The sequence below is a fragment of the Coregonus clupeaformis genome, unplaced genomic scaffold (genome assembly GCF_020615455.1).
Source record: "Coregonus clupeaformis isolate EN_2021a unplaced genomic scaffold, ASM2061545v1 scaf0153, whole genome shotgun sequence".
In the NCBI taxonomy this organism is placed as follows: Eukaryota; Metazoa; Chordata; class Actinopteri; order Salmoniformes; family Salmonidae; genus Coregonus; species Coregonus clupeaformis.
The window spans coordinates 103,052-130,490 of NW_025533608.1; positions in this window are offsets into that span (position 1 = coordinate 103,052).

Below are 27,439 nucleotides of genomic sequence, written 5' to 3' on the forward strand. Positions count from 1 at the left end.
CATCCTCTCTGGCTAATAACACAGAAGAACTAGGTTTAAAAATGTGACCTACATAAAGATGATTTGGGAAACTTCCTTGCGTCAATAAATCTGCAAGTCACTACTGTTGATTGTTTGTAAGAGACATCTACATTTATGTCATGTAGCAGATGATCTTATCAAGAGCAACTTACAGTTAGTGAGTGCCTACATTATTTTCATACTGGCCCCCCATGGGAATCGAACCCACAACCCTGGCGTTGCAAACACCATGCTCTACCAGCTGAGCTACACGGGGCCCGTGATTTGACCTATCACTAAGAAACATGAGTATATGCTGGGACACTTCCTTCAGTCAATGAATGCAGAAGTCACTAAGCTAAATCTTTATCTGTTTTGCACAGATATCGTTATTTCTGTTGTCACAACTACCCAACCAGACACACCACACATGAACATGACATGCTGAGAGCACCACAGGGTCAGCCACACAGTGGCACCCTTGGTCGGAGTATGGGGGTTAAGGGCCTTGCTCAAGGGCACAGCAGATGTAGATGTCATCTGATAAATGAATATAAATGTATTGCAATGCTCTATCTAGGGACCCACCTCTGTAGGCCGAGCTTTGCAGAATATCCTCCCATTTCACGTTTAAACGTGCTAGAAACTTAAAGGGACAGCCTTGGAAAAGCAGATTAATATAATTCATATCATTCCTATCTATCCTCCACTCAGACTGATTTTACCTGTCATAATTATGTAAACTGTAATTCAATGATTAAAGGGGGGATTTTCTTTCCTCATCCTCATGCCCCGTCGATGTGAATGGGGGTGTGCTCAGCCTTCCGTTTCCTGTAGTCCACGATCAGCTCCTTTGTCTTGCTGACGTTGAGGGAGAGGTTGTTGTCCTGGCACCACACTGATCTCCTCTCTATAGGAGGTCACATCGTCGTCGGTGATCTGGCCTACCACCGTCGTGTCGCTTGCAAACTTAACGACGGTGTTGGAGTCGTGCGCGGCCACGCAGTCCTGGGTAAACACAGAGTACAGGAGGGGTCTAAGCACGCCCCCCTGAGGGGCCCCCACGTTGAGGGTCAGCGTGGCGGATGTGTTGTTGCCTAGACTCACCACCCCGTCAGGAAGTCCAGGATCCAGATGCAGAGGGAGGTGTTCAGTCCCAGGGTCCTTAGCTTAGTGGTGATCTTGGAGGGCACTATGGTGTTGAACGCTGAGCTGTAGTCAATGAATAGCATTCTCACGTAGGAGCGGTGGTGGAACATAAAGTATCACTGTACCATGCATACCTTCAACTATGAGGAAGAAAACATTTCGTAATTATTAATTATATAATTATATAATAAACAAAATAAACAATTCTACTTAAGATTAAGATTTAAGATGAAGTCCAGATTGTCTGAATTTATATTAAGTAACACTACACCTGAAATCAGGATTCATCCACAACATGGTTGACGTTACATAATCCAACTAAACTGGTTATAGATACAGCCATAGACAGCTTGCACATGTACAAATATATGATGGTACTCAGGCATATGTTGATGTTCTGCCTCAAGGCCCATCTGTCCCCTGGCATCACAGTGATTTCAAATGGTATTTTTGTTCGAGATCAGAGGGGGGAGCATATATTTACCTCATAGTCTAGCAGTAATCCGTTTTGTTAAAGGCCGATGTCAGAGGTCACCCCCATTCACATTGTGGTCCTCTGTAGCTCAGCTGGTAGAGCACGGTGCTTGTAATGCCAAGGTAGTGGGTTCGATCCCCGGGACCACCCATACACAAAACATTTATGTACGCATGACTGTAAGTCGCTTTGGATAAAAGCGTCTGCTAAATGGCATATTATATTTATTATAGGTAATGTGGTCGTAGGGCATGGCACACACATGGATGCACAGCCCCATGTGTCTTCAAAGAAGAATCCCCTATACAGTGGAGGTAGTCATACAAAATATATATACACAATCATACTACAGTAATCCTTTTTTATTTTATTTTTATTTTTATTTCACCTTTATTTAACCAGGTAAGCCAGTTGAGAACAAGTTCTCATTTATAACTGCGACCTGGCACAAGATAAAGCAAAGCAGTGCGATAAAAACAACAACACAGAGTTACATATGGGGTAAAACAAAACATAAAGTCAAAAAATACAACAGAAAATATACATACAGTGTGTGCAAATGTAGCAAGTTATGGAGGTAAGACAATAAATAGGCTATAGTGCAAAATAATTACAATTAGTATTAACACTGGAATGATAGATGTGCAAGAGATGATGTGCAAATAGAGATACTGGGGTGCAAATGAGCAAAATAAATAACAATATGGGGATGAGGTAGTTGGGTGGGCTAATTTCAGAATGGCTGTGTACAGGTGCAGTGATCGGTAAGCTGCTCTGACAACTGATGCTTAAAGTTAGTGAGGGAGATAAGAGTCTCCAGCTTCAGAGATTTTTGCAGTTCGTTCCAGTCATTGGCAGCAGAGAACTGGAAGGAATGGCGGCCAAAGGAGGTGTTGGCTTTGGGGATGACCAGTGAGATATACCTGCTGGAGCGCATACTACGGGTGGGTGTTGCTATGGTGACCAATGAGCTAAGATAAGGCAGGGATTTACCTAGCAGCTATTTATAGACGACCTGGAGCCAGTGGGTTTGGCAACGAATATGTAGTGAGGACCAGCCAACAAGACTGTACAGGTCACAGTGGTCGGTAGTATATGGGGCTTTGGTGACAAAACGGATGGCACTGTGATAGACTACATCCAATTTGCTGAGTAGAGTGTTGGAGGCTATTTTGTAAATGACATCGCCGAAGTCAAGGATCGGTAGGGTAGTCAGTTTTACGAGGGCATGTTTGGCAGCATGAGTGAAGGAGGCTTTGTTGCGAAATAGGAAGCCAATTCTAGATTTAACTTTAGATTGGAGATTCTTAATGTGAGTCTGGAAGGAGAGTTTACGGTCTAACCAGACACCTAGGTATTTGTAGTTGTCCACATACTCTAGGTCAGACCCGTCGAGAGTAGTGATTCTAGTCGGGTGGGCGGGTGCCAGCAGCGTTCGATTGAAGAGCATGCATTTAGTTTTACTAGTGTTTAAGCGCAGTTGGAGGCTACTGAAGGAGTGTTGTATGGCATTGAAGCTCGTTTGGAGGTTTGTTAAACACAGTGTCCAATGAAGGGCCAGATATATACAAAATGGTGTCGTCTGCGTAGAGGTGGATCTGAGAGTCACCAGCAGCAAGAGCGACATCATTAATATACACAAAGAAAAGAGTCGGCCCAAGAATTGAACCCTGTGGCACCCCCATAGAGACTGCCATAGGTCCAGACAACAGGCCCTCCGATGTGACACATTGAACTCTATCTGAGAAGTAGTTGGTGAACCAGGCGAGGCAGTCATTTGAGAAACCAAGGCTATTTAGTCTGCCAATAAGAATGCGGTGGTTGACAGAGTCGAAAGCCTTGGCCAAGTCGATGAAGATGGCTGCACAGTACTGTCTATTATCGATCGCGGTTATAATATCGTTTAGGACCTTGAGCGTGGCTGAGGTGCACCCATGACCAGCTCGGAAACCAGATTGCATAGCGGAGAAGGTACGGTGGGATTGTAAATGGTCGGTGATCTGTTTGTTAACTTGGCTTTCAAAAACTTTCGAAAGGCTGGGCAGGATAGATATAGGTCTGTAACAGTTTGGATCTAGAGTGTCACCCCCTTAGGATCTCAGACGGTACGAAAGAGAGGTTGAACAGGCTAGTAATAGAGGTTGCGACAATTTCGTCGGCTAGTTTTAGAAAGAAAGGGTCCAGATTGTCTAGCCCAGATGATTTGTAGGGGTCCAGATTGTGCAGCTCTTTCAGAACATCAGCCTTCTGAATTTGTGTGAAGGAGAAGCAGGGGGGGGGGCATGGGCAAGTTTTTATTTTTATTTATTTTTGGTCATTTAGCAGACGCTCTTATCCAGAGCAACTTACAGTTAGAGAGTGCATACATTTATATTTATTTTTTCATACTGGCCCCACGTGGGAATCGAACCCACAACCCTGTCGTTGCAAACGCCATGCTCTACCAACTGAGCTACATCCCTGCCGGCCATTCCCTCCCCTACCCTGGGCCAATTGTGCGCCGCCCCATGGGTCTCCCAGTCACGGCCAGCTACAACAGAGCCTGGATTCGAACCAGGATCTCTAGTGGAAGAGATGCCAGCTCTGGTCTCTTGCCACCACCACTCAGAGCAGCCAGAAGAGGAAGAGATGCCAGCTCTGGTCTCTTGCCACCACCACTCAGAGCAGCCAGAAGAGGAAGAGATGCCAGCTCTGGTCTCTTGCCACCACCACTCAGAGCAGCCAGTAGAGGAAGAGATGCCAGCTCTGGTCTCTTGCCACCACCACTCAGAGCAGCCAGAAGAGGAAGAGATGCCAGCTCTGGTCTCTGGCCACCACCACTCAGAGCAGCCAGAAGAGGAAGAGATGCCAGCTCTGGTCTCTTGCCACCACCACTCAGAGCAGCCAGAAGAGGAAGAGATGCCAGCTATGGTCTCTTGCCACCACCACTCAGAGCAGCCAGAAGAGGAAGAGATGCCAGCTCTGGTCTCTTGCCACCACCACTCAGAGCAGCCAGAAGAGGAAGCGATGCCAGCTATGGTCTCTTGCCACCACCACTCAGAGCAGCCAGAAGAGGAAGAGATGCCAGCTCTGGTCTCTTGCCACCACCACTCAGAGCAGCCAGAAGAGGAAGTGATGCCAGCTCTGCCCAAGGACAAAGGATAGAATAGTCAGATGCTGGTGTTGTCAGGGCAACACACCCGTCTGCAAAGAGCACAGTCACATGCTTGTGGTTTATAACTAATGCATGGACTAAGACAGCCTAAGTAATGACACACACATTTTGTTCATTTTAGTGTTTATGTTTTCTAAATTCACAATTGTTAGTGTTGTCGTTTACATTGATGATGAACTTTGGATTTTCAAATAAATGTTTAAAAAATATTATAAAACTTAAGGTGGTTTTATTTTGTTCTTCACACTAAAAGGTTGAATGTGAAACTTTGATTGTAAGATTGATTGTAAGAAAAATATGCTAATATTTTCAATAACCATTATGAATTTTCATAAAATGTTATCATTGAAAAATGTGTATCAAACTGTTGAAGAGCGACTAAAAACATTTCAAACAATAAAATAATTATTGAAAGGTCCTAATCATCACTCAAAATAATTATGTTCCACAACAAGGATAATATTTTAGACCCCTATAAATAAAACACAGATATTACATTATCGGGTCATTTTGACCTGGCATATGCATTCTTGGGGCGTCATGTTTAATATGCATCCTAGGGTTAAGATAAACGCACTAACTGTAAGTCACTCCCTCTTTTGCATTCCTGGCATTGATTCATCTGGCCACAGTAGAGGTTACATGTTAATGAGCAAACAGGTCTTTCTTGATTTTGCATTTATTTTTATGAGAAGGTTTCAGTTCAATGCTACAGTGATAATACAAGCTTATCATCCTCTCTGGCTAATGAAACAGAAGAACTAGGTTTAAAAATGTGACCTACATAAAGATGATATGGGAGACTTCCTTGCGTCAATAAATCTGCAAGTCACTACTGTTGATTGTTTGTAAGAGATATCTACATTTAAGTCATGTAGCAGATGATCTTATCAAGAGCAACTTACAGTTAGTGAGTGCCTACATTATTTTCATACTGGCCCCCCATGGGAATCGAACCCACAACCCTGGCGTTGCAAACACCATGCTCTACCAGCTGAGCTACACGGGGCCCGTGATATAACCTATCACTAAGAAACATGAGTATATGCTGGGACACTTCCTTCAGTCAATGAATGCAGAAGTCACTAAGCTAAATCTTTATCTGTTTTGCACAGATATTGTTATTTCTGTTGTCACAACTACCCAACCAGACACACCACACATGAACATGACATGCTGAGAGCACCACAGGGTCAGCCACACAGTGGCACCCTTGGTCGGAGTATGGGGGTTAAGGGCCTTGCTCAAGGGCACAGCAGATGTAGATGTCATCTGATAAATGAATATAAATGTATTGCAATGCTCTATCTAGGGACCCACCTCTGTAGGCCGAGCTTTGCAGAATATCCTCCCATTTCACGTTTAAATGTGCTAGAAACTTAAAGGGACAGCCTTGGAAAAGCAGATTAATATAATTCATATCATTCCTATCTATCCTCCACTCAGACTGATTTTACCTGTCATAATTATGTAAACTGTAATTCAATGATTAAAGGGGGGATTTTCTTTCCTCATCCTCATGCCCCGTCGATGTGAATGGGGGTGTGCTCAGCCTTCCGTTTCCTGTAGTCCATGATCAGCTCCTTTGTCTTGCTGACGTTGAGGGAGAGGTTGTTGTCCTGGCACCACACTGATCTCCTCTCTATAGGAGGTCACATCGTCGTCGGTGATCTGGCCTACCACCGTCGTGTCGCCTGCAAACTTAACGACGGTGTTGGAGTCGTGCGCGGCCACGCAGTCCTGGGTAAACACAGAGTACAGGAGGGGTCTAAGCATGCCCCCTGAGGGGCCCCCCACGTTGAGGGTCAGCGTGGCGGATGTGTTGTTGCCTAGACTCACCACCCCGTCAGGAAGTCCAGGATCCAGATGCAGAGGGAGGTGTTCAGTCCCAGGGTCCTTAGCTTAGTGGTGATCTTGGAGGGCACTATGGTGTTGAACGCTGAGCTGTAGTCAATGAATAGCATTCTCACGTAGGAGCGGTGGTGGAACATAAAGTATCACTGTACCATGCATACCTTCAACTATGAGGAAGAAAACATTTCGTAATTATTAATTATATAATTATATAATAAACAAAATAAACAATTCTACTTAAGATTAAGATTTAAGATTAAGTCCAGATTGTCTGAATTTATATTAAGTAACACTACACCTGAAATCAGGATTCATCCACAACATGGTTGACGTTATATAATCCAACTAAACTGGTTATAGATACAGCCATAGACAGCTTGCACATGTACAAATATGATGGTACTCAGGCATATGTTGATGTTCTTCCTCAAGGCCCATCTGTCCCCTGACATCACAGTGATTTCAAATGGTATTTTTGATCGAGATCAGAGGGGGGGGAGCATATATTTGCCTCATAGTCTAGCAGTGATCCGTTTTGTTAAAGGCCGATGTCAGAGGTCACCCCCATTCACATTGTGGTCCTCTGTAGCTCAGCTGGTAGAGCATGGCGCTTGTAACGCCAAGGTAGTGGGTTCGATCCCCGGGACCACCCATACACAAAAAAATATTATGCACGCATGACTGTAAGTCGCTTTGGATAAAAGCATCTGCTAAATGGCATATTATTATTATAATTATTATAGGTAATGTGGTCGTAGGGCATGGCACACACATGGAGGTACAGCCCCATGTGTCTTCAAAGAAGAATCCCCTATACAGTGGAGGTAGTCATACAAAATATATATACACAATCATACTCATACTACAGTAATCCTTTTTTATTTATTATTTGTATTTCACCTTTATTTAACCAGGTAAGCCAGTTGAGAACAAGTTCTCATTTATAACTGCGACCTGGCACAAGATAAAGCAAAGCAGTGCGATAAAAACAACAACACAGAGTTACATATGGGGTAAAACAAAACATAAAGTCAAAAAATACAACAGAAAATATATATACAGTGTGTGCAAATGTAGCAAGTTATGGAGGTAAGGCAATAAATAGGCTATAGTGCAAAATAATTACAATTAGTATTAACACTGGAATGATAGATGGATAGAGATACTGGGGTGCAAATGAGCAAAATAAATAACAATATGGGGATGAGGTAGTTGGGCGGGCTAATTACAGATGTGCTGTGTACAGGTGCAGTGATCGGTAAGCTGCTCTGACAACTGATGCTTAAAGTTAGTGAGGGAGATAAGAGTCTCCAGCTTCAGATATTTTTGCAGTTCGTTCCAGTCATTGGCAGCAGAGAACTGGAAGGAATGGCGGCCAAAGGAGGTGCTGGCTTTGGGGATGACCAGTGAGATATACCTGCTGGAGCGCATCCTACAGGTGGGTGTTGCTATGGTGACCAATGAGCTAAGATAAGGCAGGGATTTACCTAGCAGCTATTTATAGATGACCTGGAGCCAGTGGGTTTGGCGACGAATATGTAGTGAGGACCAGCCAACGAGAGCGTGCAGGTCACAGTGGTCGGTAGTATATGGGGCTTTGGTGACAAAACGGATGGCACTGTGATAGACTACATCCAATTTGCTGAGTAGAGTGTTGGAGGCTATTTTGTAAATGATGTAAATGACATCGCCGAAGTCAAGGATCGGTAGGGTAGTCAGTTTTACGAGGGCATGTTTGGCAGCATGAGTGAAGGAGGCTTTGTTGCGAAATAGGAAGCCAATTCTAGATTTAACTTTAGATTGGAGATTCTTAATGTGAGTCTGGAAAGAGAGTTTACGGTCTAACCAGACACCTAGGTATTTGTAGTTGTCCACATACTCTAGGTCAGACCCGTCGAGAGTAGTGATTCTAGTCGGGTGGGCGGGTGCCAGCAGCGTTCGATTGAAGAGCATGCATTTAGTTTTACTAGTGTTTAAGCGCAGTTGGAGGCTACTGAAGGAGTGTTGTATGGCATTGAACGAATTGCAAAAATCTCTGAAGCTGGAGACTCTTATCTCCCTCAATAACTTTAAGCATCAGTTGTCAGAGCACCTTACCGATCACTGCACCTGTACACAGCCCATCTGAAATTAGCCCACCCAACTACCTCATCCCTATATTGTTATTTATTTTGCTATTTTGCACCCCAGTATCTCTATTTGCACATAATCTCTTGCACATCTAGCATTCCAGTGTTAATACTATTGTAATTATTTTGCACTATAGCCTATTTTATTGCCTTACCTCCATAACTTGCTACATTTGCACACACTGTATATATATTTTCTGTTGTATTTTTGACTTTATGTTTTTTACCCCATATGTAACTCTGTGTTGTTTTTATTGCACTGCTTTGCTTTATCTTGGCCAGGTCGCAGTTGTAAATGAGAACCTGTTCTCAACTGGCTTACCTGGTTAAATAAAGGTGAAAAAAAAAAAAAATAATAATAATAATTTGAAACTCGTTTGGAGGTTTGTTAACACAGTGTCCAATGAAGGGCCAGATATATACAAAATGGTGTCGTCTGCGTAGAGGTGGATCTGAGAGTCACCAGCGGCAAGAGCGACATCATTGATATACACAGAGAAAAGAGTTGGCCCAAGAATTGAACCCTATGGCACCCCCATAGAGACTGCCATAGGTCCAGACAACAGGCCCTCCAATTTGACACATTGAACTCTATCTGAGAAGTAGTTGGTGAACCAGGCGAGGCAGTCATTTGAGAAACCAAGGCTATTTAGTCTGCCAATAAGAATGCGGTGGTTGACAGAGTCAAAAGCCTTGGCCAAGTCGATGAAGATGGCTGCACAGTATTGTCTTTTATCGATCACGGTTATTATATCATTTAGGACCTTGAGCGTGGCTGAGGTGCACCCATGACCAGCTCGGAAACCAGATTGCATGCGGAGAAGGTACGGTGGGATTCTAAATGATTGGTGATCGGATTGTTAACTTGGCTTTCAAAAACGTTAGAAAGGCAGGGCAGGATGGATATAGGTCTGTAACAGTTTGGATCTAGAGTGTCACCCCCTTAGGATCTCTGACATTACGAAAGATAGGTTGAACAGGCTAGTAATAGGGGTTGCGACAATTTCATCGGCTAGTTTTAGAAAGAAAGAGTCCAGATTGTCTAGCCCAGATGATTTGTAGGGGTCCAGATTGTGCAGCTCTTTCAGAACATCAGCCTTCTGAATTTGTGTGAAGGAGAAGCGGGGGGGGGGAATGGGCAAGTATATATATATTTTTTTGTCATTTAGCAGACGCTCTTATCCAGAGCAACTTACAGTTAGTGAGTGCATACATTTTATTTATATTTTTTTATACTGGCCCCCCATGGGAATCGAACCAACAACCCTGGCGTTGCAAACGCCATGCTCTACCAACTGAGCTACATCCCTGCCGGCCATTCCCTCCCCTACCCTGGACCAATTGTGCGCCGCCCCATGGGTCTCCCGGTCGCGGCCGGCTACAACAGAGCCTGGACTCGAACCAGGATCTCTAGTGGCACAGCTAGCACTACGATGCAGTGCCTTAGACCACTGCGCCACTCGGGAGACCGAGCGGAGGGTGCAGAGCTGGTGGCCGGGGTAGTGGTAGCCAGGTGGAAAGCATGGCCAGCCGTAGCAAAATGCTTGTTGAAATTCTCGATTATTGTAGATTTATCGGTGGTGATAGTGGTTCCTAGCCTCACTGCAGTGGGCAGCTGGGAGGAGGTGCTCTTATTCTTCATGGACTTTACAGTGTCCCAAAACTTTTTGGAGTTAGTGCTACAGGATGCAAATTTCTGTTTGAAAAAGTTAGCCTTTGCTTTCCTAACTGCTTGTGTATATTGGTTCCTAAATGCTAATGCCGTACGCCACAGGATGTTTTTGTGCTGGTCAAGGGCAGTCAAGTCTGGGGTGAACCAGGGGCTATGTCTGTTCTTAGTTCTGTATTTTTTGAATGGGGCATGTTTATTTAAGATTGAGAGGAAATTACTTTTAAAGAACAACCAGGCATCCTCTACTGACGGAATGAGATCTATATCCATCCAGGATACCTGGGCCAGGTCAATTAGGAAGGCCTGCTCGCTAAAATGTTTTAGGGAGCGTTTGACATTGATGAGGGGTGGTCGTTTGACCGCGGACCCGTTACTGACGCAGGCAATAAGGCAGTGATCGCTGAGATCCTGGTTGAAGACAGCGGAGGTGTATTTAGAGGGTAAGTTAGTCAGGATGATATCTATGAGGGTACCCATGTTTACGGATTTAGGGTTGTACCTGGTAGGTTCCTTGATAATTTGTGTGAGATTGAGGGCATCTAGCTTGGATTGTAGGATGGCCGGGGTGTTAAGTATATCCCAATTTAGGTCACCAAGCAGTACGAACTTTGAGGATAAATGAGGGGCAATCAATTCACATATGGTGTCCAGGGCAAAGCTGGGGGCTGAGGGGGGTCTGTAGCAAGCGACAACAGTGAGAGACTTATTTCTGGAAAGGTGGATTTTTAGCAGCAGAAGCACAAATTGTTTGGGCACAGACCTGGATAGTATGATAGAGCTCTGCAGGCTATCTCTACAGTAGATTGCAACTCCACCCCCTTTGGCAGTTCTATCTAGACGGAAAATGTTGTAGTTGGGGATGGACATTTCTGAATTTTTGGTGGCCTTCCTAAGCCAGGATTCAGACACTGCTAGAACATCAGGGTTGGCGGAGTGTGCTAACGCAGTGAATAACTCAAACTTAGGAAGGAGGCTTCTGATGTTAACGTGCAGAAAACCAAGGCTTTTACAGTTACAGAAGTCAACAAATGATAGCTCCTGGGGAGTAGGAGTGATACTGTGGGCTGCAGGGGCCGGGTTAGCCTCTACATCACCAGAGGAACAGAGGAGGACTAGAATAAGGATACGGCTAAAGGCTTTAAGAACTGGTCTTCTAGTGCGTTGGGTACAGAGATTAAAGGGGGCAGATTTCCGGGCGTTGTAGAAAAGATTCAGGGCATTATGTACAGACAAGGATATGGAAGGATATGAGTACAGTGGAGGTAAACCTAAGCATTGGGTAACGATGAAAGAGATAGCATGACTGGAGGCACCGATTGAGCCGGTCTCAGCGTGTATGGGGGGTGGAACAAAGGAACTATTTGAGGCAGTTTGAGAGGGACTTGGGGTTCTACAGTGAAATTGTATAATAAGAACTAACTGGAACAGCAATAGGCAAGGCATATTGACATGGGAGAGAGGCATAAAGCAATCACAGGTGTTATTAGAGAGAGCTAACACAACAACTGGTAATGGCAATAAAGTTTGGGCTGAAGCTAAACAGAATAAACAGGACAGGGTACCGTGTAAAGGAACAGTCCAGCAGGCATCAGCTGTGCTGCTGAGTGATCATAAGGTCCAGTGAACAGCAATATGTGAGTCCGAGAGCAGTTCAAATTGGTGCTTCAGCACAGCGAGCAGGAAGCACGGTTGTAGTTTGCGTGTGCTAGCGGGCCGGGGCTAGCAGATGGATCTTCGTGGTCATCGCAACGGGAAGCCTGTTGAAACCACAGGCGATTACGTCGGCAGACCAGTCGTGATGGATCGGCAGGGCTCTGTGTCGACTCTAGGAGGTCCCGTCCGGTTGACAGAGAGGTAGATAGCCGGGAGATGTGCTTGACTCAAGGCTACCTCAAGGCTGATTAGCCAACAACAACGTTCATTTGGTTGCAGCTAGCTAGTTGCGATTATCCAGTGTTAAAGGACCAGTGATTCAGTGATTCCGGCAGAAAATCCGATAGGTTCTGGGTCGATAACTCGCTGTGCAGACAGTGCAGACTGGCTGATAATAGTCCAGGCTAGAGCTGGCTGGTAGGTAGTGCAGGCCACGGACAATGGAGAAAAGCCGCTAACAGTGGCTAATAGCAAGTAGCTAGTTAGCTGGTTAGCTGGCTACTCCCGTCCGGTAGACAGAGAGGTAGATAGCCAGGGCTAGCTCAAGGCTCAAGGCTAACTGGTGCTACGGGGGCAGTGGTGATTAGCCTACAGCAACATCCATTCGACATCCATTCGGTTGTGCCTAGCTAGATCCGGTGTTAAGGTCCAATGATTCAGTAATTCCGTCAGAAAATCCGATGTTCTGGGTGAAAACCGCTAACGGTGGCTAATAGCAAGTAGCTAGTTAGCTAGTTAGCTGGCTGGCTAGTTTCAACTGGAGATTCTAGATAAAGGTGAGTAAATAATAGAATCCGTTCCACATTGAGTGAGGCGGGTTGCAGGAAAGTATATTTAGTAGAAGGATGAAAAGTGTGATAGGGAAATATATACAATGGGGGAAAAAAGTATTTAGTCAGCCACCAATTGTGCATGTTCTCCCACTTAAAAAGATGAGAGAGGCCTGTAATTTTCATCATAGGTACACGTCAACTATGACAGACAATATGAGGAAACAAAATCCAGAAAATCACATTGTAGGATTTTTTATTAATTTATTTGCAAATTATGGTGGAAAATAAGTATTTGGTCAATAACAAAAGTTTCTCAATACTTTGTTATATACCCTTTGTTGGCAATGACACAGGTCAAACGTTTTCTGTAAGTCTTCACAAGGTTTTCACACACTGTTGCTGGTATTTTGGCCAATTCCTCCATGCAGATCTCCTCTAGAGCAGTGATATTTTGGGGCTGTCGCTGGGCAACACGGACTTTCAACTCCCTCCAAAGATTTTCTATGGGGTTGAGATCTGGAGACTGGCTAGGCCACTCCAGGACCTTGAAATGCTTCTTACGAAGCCACTCCTTCGTTGCCCGGGCGGTGTGTTTGGGATCATTGTCATGCTGAAAGACCCAGCCACGTTTCATCTTCAATGCCCTTGCTGATGGAAGGAGGTTTTCACTCAAAATCTCACAATACATGGCCCCATTCATTCTTTCCTTTACACGGATCAGTCGTCCTGGTCCCTTTGCAGAAAACAGCCCCAAAGCATGATGTTTCCACCCCCATGCTTCACAGTAGGTATGGTGTTCTTTGGATGCAACTCAGCATTCTTTGTCCTCCAAACACGACGAGTTGAGTTTTTACCAAAAAGTTCTATTTTGGTTTCATCTGACAATATGACATTCTCCCAATCCTCTTCTGAATCATCCAAATGCACTCTAGCAAACTTCAGACGGGCCTGGACATGTACTGGCTTAAGCAGGGGGACACGTCTGGCACTGCAGGATTTGAGTCCCTGGTGGCGTAGTGTGTTACTGATGGTAGGCTTTGTTACTTTGGTCCCAGCTCTCTGCAGGTCATTCACTATGTCCCCCCATGTGGTTCTGGGATTTTTGCTCACCATTCTTGTGATCATTTTGACCCCGCAGGGTGAGATCTTGCGTGGAGCCCCAGATCGAGGGAGATTATCAGTGGTCTTGTATGTCTTCCATTTCCTAATAATTACTCCCACAGTTGATTTCTTCGAACCAAGCTGCTTACCTATTGCAGATTCAGTCTTCCCAGCCTGGTGCAGGTCTACAATTTTGTTTCTGGTGTCCTTTGACAGCTCTTTGGTCTTGGCCATAGTGGAGTTTGGAGTGTGACTGTTTGAGGTTGTGGACAGGTGTCTTTTATACTGATAACAAGTTCAAACAGGTGCCATTAATACAGGTAACGAGTGGAGGACAGAGGAGCCTCTTAAAGAAGAAGTTACAGGTCTGTGAGAGCCAGAAATCTTGCTTGTTTGTAGGTGACCAAATACTTATTTTCCACCATAATTTGCAAATAAATTCATAAAAAATCCTACAATGTGATTTTCTGGAAAAGAAAATCTCAATTTGTCTGTCATAGTTGACGTGTACCTATGATGAAAATGACAGGCCTCTCTCATCTTTTTAAGTGGGAGAACTTGCACAATTGGTGGCTGACTAAATACTTTTTTCCCCCACTGTACGTAAAATACAAAAAAAATACAAAAAACAGGCTATTTACATGGACACGACCGCACTGCTAAGCTATCTTGGAATCTTGGAATAATCTTGTAATATTGTTGGTGTTAGCAGGCCCCAATCTCATGAATACTTCTCTGATTAGCTGTGTAAAGAATGTTTAACTCATTCACCCATAGATTTGCATATCTTGATTACAAATGAAATTAAATGCTGCCATACCTGTTTATATTTGTCAGTAGCGTCTTGAGTAGTGAACAACATGTTCTCCTTGTTTAAGGAGAGATAAGACATCTCTAACCTAGAGCGACCGGAAAATCCACCATGACGTACAGATTTTTTATTTTTATTTTTTTATTTTTTTATTATTATTATTTTAGTGATAGGTCTAATGCTTTAATATTTAATAATTTCTGTCCTCCGAATTCATATTCATTATATAAATATGCTCTTTTAATTTTGTCTGGCTTGCCGTTCCAAATAAAATTGAATATTTTTTTCTCATATAATTTAAAAAACTGTTTGCTAGGCGTAGGCAAGACCATAAGGAAATAGGTAAACTGGGATAATACTAAAGAGTTAATCAGGGTGATTTTTCCACAAATTGACAGGTATTTTCCTTTCCATGGTAGTAAGATCTTATCTATTTTTGCTAACTTTCTATTAAAATTTATTGAAGTGAGATCATTTATTTCCTTTGGGATATGTATTCCGAGTATATCCACATCACCATCAGACCATTTTATTGGTAAACTACATGGTAATGTAAATTTTTTATTTTTTAGTGATCCAATACGTAATATAGTACATTTGTCATCATTTGGTTTTAATCCAGAGAGGTTAGAAAATGTATCTAGATCCTCTATGAGGCTGTGGAGGGATTTTAGTTGTGGATCTAAAAGAAAACATGAATCATCTGCATACAATGACACCTTTGTTTTTAAGCCCTGTATTTCTAATCCTCTGATATTATTATTGGATCTGATTTTAATAGCTAACATCTCGATGGCCACAATAAATAGATATGCCGATAGTGGACAACCTTGTTTCACTCCTCTTGACAGTTTAAAACTTTCTGAGAAATAGCCATTATTTACTATTTTACACCTAGGGTTACTATACATGATTTTGACCCATTTTATAAGAGATTCTCCAAAATTGAAATGCTCCAGGCATTTATATATAAACCCCAGTCGAACTTTATCAAATGCCTTTTTGAAGTCTGCTATGAATAGCAGGCCTGGTTTCCCATATTTTCCATAGTGTTCTATTGTTTCCAATACTTGCCTTATATTATCTCCAATGTATCTTCCATGTAAAAAACCTGTCTGATTAGAATGAATAATATCCGACAATACCTTTTTAATTCTATGCGCTATACATTTTGCTAGGATTTTTGCATCACAACACTGAAGTGTAAGGGGCCTCCAATTTTGTAAATGGACTGGATCTTTATATTTTCCACTTGTATCCTGTTTCGTAATAATGAGATCAGACCTTCTTCTTGAGTGTCAGATAATCTACCATTTACATAGGAGTGGTTAAAACATGCTAATAACGGTCCTCTTAGTATATCAAAAAGGTTTGGTATACCTCGACTGGTATGCCATCCAACCCTGGAGTTTTCCCCGGACTTAAAGTCTTTAATTGCATCCAGAAGTTCCTCCTCTGTAATTTCACCTTCACATGAGTCTTTCTGTGTGGCTGTTAATTTGACATTATCAATAGAAAAAAAATCTCTACAATTAGCTTCAGTTAGAGGAGATGGAGGCGACTGAAAAGAAAACATATGCTTAAAGTACTTTGTTTCTTCCTTCAAAATATCATTTGGTGAATTATGGGTGACTCCGTCAATTGTAACCAGTTTCATTAAGTTCTTTTTGGTAGCATTCCTATGTTGAAGATTAAAAAAGAATTTTGTGCATTTTTCCCCATATTCCATCCAGTTTGATTTATTTTTATAATATATTACACTTGATCTTTCTTGAATACGTTTCTCCATTTCTTTTTGTTTTTCCTCTAATTTATTCTGAGCCTCTATGTTACAGTTTTTATTGCCATCTATCTGTTCTGTTAGACTTTCTATTTCCTTTCTTAGTATAAACTCTTTTGACCTAAATTGCTTTTGTTTTCGAGATGAGTACTGAATTGCATGGCTTCTAAAGGCACATTTAAAGGTGTCCCATATAATAAGGGGATTCGCTGTACCTATGTTATGTTGGAAAAAGTCAGTTATAAATTCCTTTGTTCTAATTATAAATAAATTATCATCCAATAGGCTTTGATTAAATTTCCAATATCCTCGCCCACGTGGAAATTCAGTAAGAGTAATGTATATGCCTATCATATGATGGTCCGACCGCATTCTGTCCCCTATCAACACTTTTTTTACTTTTGGTGCCAACGAGAATGAGATAAGAAAGAAGTCAAGACGACTAGCTTGATTCAGTCTCCGCCATGTATATCTCACTAGGTCAGTATATTTAAGCCTCCATATATCTACTAGTTCTAATGTATCCATGACATTCACAATTTCCTTAAGAGCATGTGGGTGATTGTTTGTGGTGTGATTTCCTTTTCGGTCCATTGAGCTATTTAAAACAGTATTATAATCCCCCACCATAATAATATTGTCTTGAGTTGCTTGCAGGCTTGATAATTTATTATATATATTGTCAAAGAATTGTGGATCATCATTATTTGGTCCGTAAAGGTTAATGAGCCATATCTGTTTATGGTCCAATAACATATTTAAAATAATCCATCTACCTTGCGTATCTATTTGGACAATTTGCACATTCGGATCGAAATTACTATTAATTAATATCATCACCCCCTTTTGAATTTCTTTGCCCATGGGAGAAGTATATTCCCCCCATTCTTTTTCCATGCTACTTCATCTCGAATTGTTGAATGAGTTTCCTGTATACAATATATATTATATTCCTTCTCTTTGAGCCATGTAAATATTGTTCTTCTTTTGTTATTATCAGCTAAGCCATTACAATTATAACTGGCTATACTTATTTCACCATACACCATAATGAGATACAAGTTTCAAGTCTATTTATCATTATATATGTTTGTAAATTTACCAATAAAAAATAGCGTAATGATTGAGTGTCCATATAGCTGTACCGTGATATTTGCATTGCTACGGAGTAACCCTTCAATTGTTCTCCACTAATTCCCCCGCTAAAGCCCCTCCCCATCCCAAGTTGAGCCGTCATCCCAGTGATCAGCATCCCACCCACGTCCCTCCGTATCCCTAAGGCCCCGAGAGGCCAGGACCCATCCATCGAAAACAGCACACAGTGCCACCCACAAAACAGAAGCAGATTAACCGCCAAAAGCATTTCCAATGCTTTCACCTCTATATATATATACAGTGGGGAGAACAAGTATTTGATACACTGCCGATTTTGCAGGTTTTCCTACTTACAAAGCATGTAGAGGTCTGTAATTTTTATCATAGGTACACTTCAACTGTGAGAGACAGAATCTAAAACAAAAATCCAGAAAATCACATTGTATGATTTTTAAGTAAATAATTTGCATTGTATTGCATGACATAAGTATTTGATACATCAGAAAAGCAGAACTTAATATTTGGTACAGAAACCTTTGTTTGCAATTACAGAGATCATACGTTTCCTGTAGGTCTTGACCAAGTTTGCACACACTGCAGCAGGGATTTTGGCCCACTCCTCCATACAGACCTTCTCCAGATCCTTCAGGTTGCGGGGCTGTCGCTGGGCAATACGGACTTTCAGCTCCCTCCAAAGATTTTCTATTGGGTTCAGGTCTGGAGACTGGCTATGCCACTCCAGGACCTTGAGATGCTTCTTACGGAGCCACTCCTTAATTGCCCTGGCTGTGTGTTTCGGGTCGTTGTCATGCTGGAAGACCCAGCCACGACCCATCTTCAATGCTCTTACTGAGGGAAGGTAGTTGTTGGCCAAGATCTCGCGATACATGGCCCCATCCATCCTCCCCTCAATACGGTGCAGTCGTCCTGTCCCCTTTGCAGAAAAGCATCCCCAAAGAATGATGTTTCCACCTCCATGCTTCACGGTTGGGATGGTGTTCTTGGGGTTGTACTCATCCTTCTTCTTCCTCCAAACACGGCGAGTGGAGTTTAGACCAAAAAGCTCTATTTTTGTCTCATCAGACCACATGACCTTCTCCCATTCCTCCTCTGGATCATCCAGACGGTCATTGGCAAACTTCAGACGGGCCTGGACATGCGCTGGCTTGAGCAGGGGGACCTTGCGTGCGCTGCAGGATTTTAATCCATTACGGCGTAGTGTGTTACTAATGGTTTTCTTTGAGACTGTTGTCCCAGCTCTCTTCAGGTCATTGACCAGGTCCTCCCGTGTAGTTCTGGGCTGATCCCTCACCTTCCTCATGATCATTGATGCCCCACGAGGTGAGATCTTGCATGGAGCCCCAGACCGAGGGTGATTGACCGTCATCTTGAAATTCTTCCATTTTCAAATAATTGCGCCAACAGTTGTTGCCTTCTCACCAAGCTGCTTGCCTATTGTCCTGTAGCCCATCCCAGCCTTGTGCAGGTCTACAATTGTATCCCTGATGTCCTTACACAGCTCTCTGGTCTTGGCCATTGTGGAGAGGTTGGAGTCTTTTTGATTGAGTGTGTGGACAGGTGTCTTTTATACAGGTAACGAGTTCAAACAGGTGCAGTTAATACAGGTAATGAGTGGAGAACAGGTGGGCTTCTTAAAGAAAAACTAACAGGTCTGTGAGAGCCGGAATTCTTACTGGTTGGTAGGTGATCAAATACTTATGTCATGCAATAAAATGCAAATTAATTACTTAAAATTCATAGAATGTGATTTTCTGGATTTTTGTTTTAGATTCCGTCTCTCACAGTTGAAATGTACCTAAGATAAAAATTAAAGACCTCTACATGCTTTGTAAGTAGGAAAACCTGCAAAATCGGCAGTGTATCAAATACTTGTTCTCCCCACTGTATATATCTATATAACTATTTTTTTTTTTATTATGCATATCCTATTTTCCATCATTATCAATTAATATGCGTAATAATGTCGGCAGTTCACGCGTAGGATTCTAACATATAACCCGGATTGCCATTGTATTACATTTAATTCATTGACAAGCAATTATTATCCTAGCAAATAATTCCTGTGGTCCATCCCATACCCTCCCCCCCAACATCCCCACCCCCCCACAACAGACGCCAGACAAGCACACACGCACATACTCACATACTCCAACACACTCAACCCCCCTCCTCCACAATCCACCATAAAATCAGATACTCAACGGCTGTTATATCCCAGAGCCCAACTCGAGAAATAACTTGATTTACGAGTGCACATACAGTTAAAGCTGATTGAGAAAGCATGCAGATTGAGCAGAAATTGATAACAATGTGAGATTTGATTAATCTACTTAATCTATGTCAAGTCCTAGGTGATGGAGATCAGATCCACCCTCTTCACCTGAGACACAAACACTCTGATCCCCTGTTGTAACCATTTTCCCAAGCATCTCCATGCGGTCAGACCTTTGATTATTTTGTGCCACCTGGGCCACAATGATAAACCCCCTCTCTGATTGTCCGAGTGTGACCCCCCCCATGGGTTACTGCAGCCAGTGTTGCCAGCACTGCCACTACCTGGGTGGGCGTACCCCACCGGAATCCCCACCGGCTAGGTAAAAGGTCGTCAAGGTTCTCATTAGCAGCTTTGAGAATTTCCTTGTATATTATGCTCTCCCATCAGGGGGCTCTGGCTTTGTAGGACCAACCCTGCCAGGCAGGCTCAGAATCTTGAGGGGGGCGGTGCTGCTCAAGTAGGTCTCTGACCGCATTTATTTCTCTGTTTAGGCTGCATATTCACAGCAGGTCCATAAAATAGATGGGAACTTCTCTTTGGTGTATGGGTCGCTCAGGTGGGTGTCCAGGTTATAGGGTTAGGGATCTTTCCATCATGATAGGACAATGAATAATTAGATTAGATGTATACTATATTTAAAAATTTATATCCCTCATCTACACAAAATTGAAAGCTCTCTCTCTCACTACCCCTGCTCATAGACCCCCGGTCGGCTCTGGGATATGCAACCATTTCCCCTCTCACTCACTTAACGCCGCACCTTTTCAAACACAAAAATGCACACCACATGGTTGACTGCGGTAGAAATGGGCCGAGCGTGCAAACGCACCCGCATCTGCCGCAAGGCCGATCTCATGAATACTTCTCTGATTAGCTGTGTAAAGAATGTTTAACTCATTCAACCATAGATTTGCATATCTTAATTACAAATGAAATGAAATGCTGCCATACCTGTTTATATTTGTCAGTAGCGTCTTGAGTAGTGAACAACATGTTCTCCTTGTTTAAGGAGAGATAAGACATCTCTAACCTAGAGCGATCGGAAAATCCACCACGACGTACAGAATATTTTTTTATTTATTATTATTTTTTAAATTATTTTTATTATTATTATTTTAGTGATAGGTCTAATGCTTTAATATTTAATAATTTCTGTCCTCCGAATTCATATTCATTATATAAATATGCTCTTTTAATTTTGTCTGGCTTGCCGTTCCAAATAAAATTGAATGTTTTTTTCTCATATAATTTAAAAAACTGTTTGCTAGGCGTAGGCAAGACCATAAGGAAATAGGTAAACTGGGATAATACTAAAGAGTTAATCAGGGTGATTTTTCCACAAATTGACAGGTATTTTCCTTTCCATGGTAGTAAGATCTTATCTATTTTTGCTAACTTTCTATTAAAATTTATTGAAGTGAGATCATTTATTTCCTTTGGGATATGTATTCCGAGTATATCCACATCACCATCAGACCATTTTATTGGTAAACTACATGGTAATGTAAAATTTTTATTTTTTAGTGATCCAATACGTAATATAGTACATTTGTCATCATTTGGTTTTAATCCAGAGAGGTTAGAAAATGTATCTAGATCCTCTATGAGGCTGTGGAGGGATTCTAGTTGTGGATCTAAAAGAAAAGATGAATCATCTGCGTACAATGACACCTTTGTTTTTAAGCCCTGTATTTCTAATCCTCTGATATTATTATTGGATCTGATTTTAATAGCTAACATCTCGATGGCCACAATAAATAGATATGCCGATAGTGGACAACCTTGTTTCACTCCTCTTGACAGTTTAAAACTTTCTGAGAAATAGCCATTATTTACTATTTTACACCTAGGGTTACTATACATGATTTTGACCCATTTTATAAGAGATTCTCCAAAATTGAAATGCTCCAGGCATTTATATATAAACCCCAGTCGAACTTTATCAAATGCCTTTTTGAAGTCTGCTATGAATAGCAGGCCTGGTTTCCCATATTTTCCATAGTGTTCTATTGTTTCCAATACTTGCCTTATATTATCTCCAATGTATCTTCCATGTAAAAAACCTGTCTGATTAGAATGAATAATATCCGACAATACCTTTTTAATTCTATGCGCTATACATTTTGCTAGGATTTTTGCATCACAACACTGAAGTGTAAGGGGCCTCCAATTTTGTAAATGGACTGGATCTTTATATTTTCCACTTGTATCCTGTTTCAGTAATAATGAGATCAGACCTTCTTCTTGAGTGTCAGATAATCTACCATTTACATAGGAGTGGTTAAAACATGCTAATAACGGTCCTCTTAGTATATCAAAAAAGGTTTGGTATACCTCGACTGGTATGCCATCCAACCCTGGAGTTTTCCCGGACTTAAAGTCTTTAATTGCATCCAGAAGTTCCTCCTCTGTAATTTCACCTTCACATGAGTCTTTCTGTGTGGCTGTTAATTTGACATTATCAATAGAAAAAAAAACTCTACAATTAGCTTCAGTTAGAGGAGATGGAGGCGACTGAAAAGAAAACATATGCTTAAAGTACTTTGTTTCTTCCTTCAAAATATCATTTGGTGAATTATGGGTGACTCCGTCAATTGTAACCAGTTTCATTAAGTTCTTTTTGGTAGCATTCCTATGTTGAAGATTAAAAAAGAATTTTGTGCATTTTTCCCCATATTCCATCCAGTTTGATTTATTTTTATAATATGATCTTTCTTGAATAAGTTTCTCCATTTCTTTTTGTTTTTCCTCTAATTTATTCTGAGCCTCTATGTTACAGTTTTTATTGCCATCTATCTGTTCTGTTAGACTTTCTATTTCCTTTCTTAGTATAAACTCTTTTGACCTAAATTGCTTTTGTTTTCGAGATGAGTACTGAATTGCATGGCCTCTAAAGGCACATTTAAAGGTGTCCCATACAATAAGGGGATTCACTGTACCTATGTTATGTTTGAAAAAGTCAGTTATAAATTCCTTTGTTCTAATTATAAATAAATTATCAACCAATAGGCTTTGATAAAATTTCCAATATCCTCGCCCACGTGGAAATTCAGTAAGAGTAATGTATATGCCTATTATATGATGGTCCGACTGCATTCTGCCCCCTATCAACACTTTTTTTTACTTTTGGTGCCAACGAGAATGAGTTAAGAAAGATGTCAAGACGACTAGCTTGATTCAGTCTCCGCCATGTACAGTGGGGAAAAAAAGTATTTAGTCAGCCACCAATTGTGCAAATTCTCCCACTTAAAAAGATGAGAGAGGCCTGTAATTTTCATCATAGGTACACGTCAACTATGACAGACAAATTGAGAAGAAAAAAATCCAGAAAATCACATTGTAGGATTTTTAATGAATTTATTTGCAAATTATGGTGGAAAATAAGTATTTGGTCACCTACAAACAAGCAAGATTTCTGGCTCTCACAGACCTGTTACTTCTTCTTTAAGAGGCTCCTCTGTCCTCCACTCGTTACCTGTATTAATGGCACCTGTTTGAACTTGTTATCAGTATAAAAGACACCTGTCCACAACCTCAAACAGTCACACTCCAAACTCCACTATGGCCAAGACCAAAGAGCTGTCAAAGGACACCAGAAACAAAATTGTAGACCTGCACCAGGCTGGGAAGACTGAATCTGCAATAGGTAACCAGCTTGGTTTGAAGAAATCAACTGTGGGAGCAATTATTAGGAAATGGAAGACATACAAGACCACTGATAATCTCCCTCGATCTGGGGCTCCACGCAAGATCTCACCCCGTGGGGTCAAAATTATCACAAGAACGGTGAGCAAAAATCCCAGAACCACACGGGGGAACTAGTGAATGAACTGCAGAGAGCTGGGACCAAAGTAACAAAGCCTACCATCAGTAACACACTACGCCGCCAGGGACTCAAATCCTGCAGTGCAAGACGTGTCCCCCCTGCTTAAGCCAGTACATGTCCAGGCCCGTCTGAAGTTTGCTAGAGTGCATTTGGATGATCCAGAAGAGGATTGGGAGAATGTCATATGGTCAGATGAAACCAAAATATAACTTTTTGGTAAAAACTCAACTCGTCGTGTTTGGAGGACAAAGAATGCTGAGTTGCATCCAAAGAACACCATACCTACTGTGAAGCATGGGGGTGGAAACATCATGCTTTGGGGCTGTTTTTCTGCAAAGGGACCAGGACGACTGATCCGTGTAAAGGAAAGAATGAATGGGGCCATGTATCGTGAGATTTTGAGTGAAAACCTCCTTCCATCAGCAAGGGCATTAAAGATGAAACGTGGCTGGGTCTTTCAGCATGACAATGATCCCAAACACACCGCCCGGGCAACGAAGGAGTGGCTTCGTAAGAAGCATTTCAAGGTCCTGGAGTGGCCTAGCCAGTCTCCAGATCTCAACCCCATAGAAAATCTTTGGAGGGAGTTGAAGGTCCGTGTTGCCCAGCGACAGCCCCAAAACATCACTGCTCTAGAGGAGATCTGCATGGAGGAATGGGCCAAAATACCAGCAACAGTGTGTGAAAACCTTGTGAAGACTTACAGAAAACGTTTGACCTGTGTCATTGCCAACAAAGGGTATATAACAAAGTATTGAGAAACTTTTGTTATTGACCAAACACTTATTTTCCACCATAATTTGCAAATAAATTCATAAAAAATCCTACAATGTGATTTTCTGGAGAAAAAAATTCTCATTTTGTCTGTCATAGTTGGCGTGTACCTATGATGAAAATTACAGGCCTCTCTCATCTTTTTAAGTGGGAGAACTTGCACAATTGGTGGCTGACTAAATACTTTTTTTCCCCACTGTATATATTGTCAAAGAATTGTGGATCATCATTATTTAGTCCGTAAAGGTTAATGAGCCATATCTGTTTATGGTCCAATAACATATTTAAAATAATCCATCTACCTTGCGTATCTATTTGGACAATTTGCACATTCGGATCGAAATTACTATTAATTAATGTCATCACCCCTTTTGAATTTCGTTGCCCATGGGAGAAGTATATTTCACCCCCCCATTCTTTTTTCCACGCTACTTCATCTCGAATTGTTGAATGAGTTTCCTGTATACAATAGATATTATATTCCTTCTCTTTGAGCCATGTAAATATTGTTCTTCTTTTGTTATTATCAGCTAAGGCATTACAATTATAACTGGCTATACTTATTTCACCATACACCATAATGAGATACAAGTTTCAAGTCTATTTATCATTATATATGTTTGTAAATTTACCAATAAAAAATAGCGTAATGATTGAGTGTCCATATAGCTGTACCGTGATATTTGCATTGCTACGGAGTAACCCTTCAATTGTTCTCCACTAATTCCCCCGCTAAAGCCCCTCCCCATCCCAAGTTGAGCCGTCATCCCAGTGATCAGCATCCCACCCACGTCCCTCCGTATCCCTAAGGCCCCGAGAGGCCAGGACCCGTCCATCGAAAACAGCACACAGTCCACCCACAAAACAGAAGCAGATTAACCGCCAAAAGCATTTCCAATGCTTTCACCTCTCTCTATATATATACATTTACATTTACGTCATTTAGCAGACACTCTTATCCAGAGCGACTTACAAATTGGTGCATTCACCCTATAGCCAGTGGGATAACCACTTTACAATTGTTTTTTTTTTTTTTTTTTTTTGGGGGGGGGGGGGGGGTAGAAGGATTACTTTATCCTATCCCAGGTATTCCTTAAAGAGGTGGGGTTTCAAATGTCTCCGGAAGGTGGTGAGTGACTCCGCTGTCCTGGCGTCGTGAGGGAGCTTGTTCCACCATTGGGGTGCCAGAGCAGCGAACAGTTTTGATTGGGCTGAGCGGGAACTATGCTTCCGCAGAGGAAGGGGAGCCAGCAGGCCAGAGGTGGATGAACGCAATGCCCTCGTTTGGGTGTAGGGACTGATCAGAGCCTGAAGGTACGGAGGTGCCGTTCCCCTCACAGCTCCATAGGCAAGCACCATGGTCTTGTAATGGATGCGAGCTTCAACTGGAAGCCAGTGGAGTGTGCGGAGGAGGGGGGTGACGTGAGAGAACTTGGGAAGGTTGAACACCAGACGGGCTGCGGCATTCTGGATGAGTTGTAGGGGTTTAATGGCACAGGCAGGGAGCCCAGCCAACAGCGAGTTGCAGTAATCCAGACGGGAGATGACCAGTGCCTGGATTAGGACCTGTGCCACTTCCTGTGTAAGGCAGGGTCGTACTCTCCGAATGTTGTAGAGCATGAACCTGCAGGGTGTTGTCCAGGGTCACGCCAAGGCTCTTCGCACTCTGGGAGGAGGACACAACGGAGTTGTCAACCGTGATGGCGAGATCATGGAACGGGCAGTCCTTCCCCGGGAGGAAGAGCAGCTCCGTCTTGCCAGGGTTCAGCTTGAGGTGGTGATCCGTCATCCATACTGATATGTCTGCCAGACATGCAGAGATGCGATTCGCCACCTGGTTATCAGAAGGGGGAAAGGAGAAGATTAGTTGTGTATCGTCAGCGTAGCAATGATAGGAGAGGCCATGTGAGGATATGACAGAGCCAAGTGACTTGGTGTATAGGGAGAAAAGGAGAGGGCCTAGAACTGAGCCCTGGGGGACACCAGTGGTGAGAGCACGTGGTGCGGAGACAGCTTCTCGCCACGCCACTTGGTAGGAGCGACCGGTAAGGTAGGGACGCAATCCAGGGAGTGAGCCGCGCCGGAGATGCCCAGCTCGGAGAGGGTGGAGAGGAGGATCTGATGGTTCACAGTATCAAAGGCAGCAGACAGGTCTAGAAGGACAAGAGCAGAGGAGAGAGAGTTAGCTTTAGCAGTGCGGAGAGCCTCCGTGACACAGAGAAGAGCAGTCTCAGTTGAATGACCAGTCCTGAAACCTGACTGGTTTGGATCAAGAAGGTCATTCTGAGAGAGATAGCAAGAGAGTTGGCTAAAGACGGCACGCTCAATAGTTTTGGAAAGAAAAGAAAGAAGGGATACTGGTCTGTAGTTGTTGACATCAGTGGGATCGAGTGTTGGTTTTTTGAGAAGGGGTGCAACTCTCGCTCTCTTGAAGACGGAAGGGACATAGCCAGCGGTCAAGGATGAGTTGATCAGCGAGGTGAGGTAGGGGAGAAGGTCACCGGAGATGGTCTGGAGAAGAGAGGAGGGGATGGGGTCAAGCGGGCAGGTTGTTGGGCGGCCTGCAGTCACAAGTCGTAAGATTTTATCTGGAGAGAGAGGGGAGAAAGAAGTCAAAGCATAGGGTAGGGCAGTGTGAGCATGACCAGCAGTGTCATTAGACTTAACAAACGAGGATCGGATGTCGTCAACCTTCTTTTCAAAGTGGTTGACGAAGTCATCCACAGAGAGGGAGGAGGGGGGGTGGGGGGGAGGATTCAGCAGTGAGGAGAATGTGGCAAAGAGCTTCCTAGGGTTAGAGGCAGATGCTTGGAATTTAGAGTGGTAGAAAGTGGCCTTAGCAGCAGAAACAGATGAAGAAAATGTAGAGAGGAGGGAGTGAAAAGATGCCAGGTCGG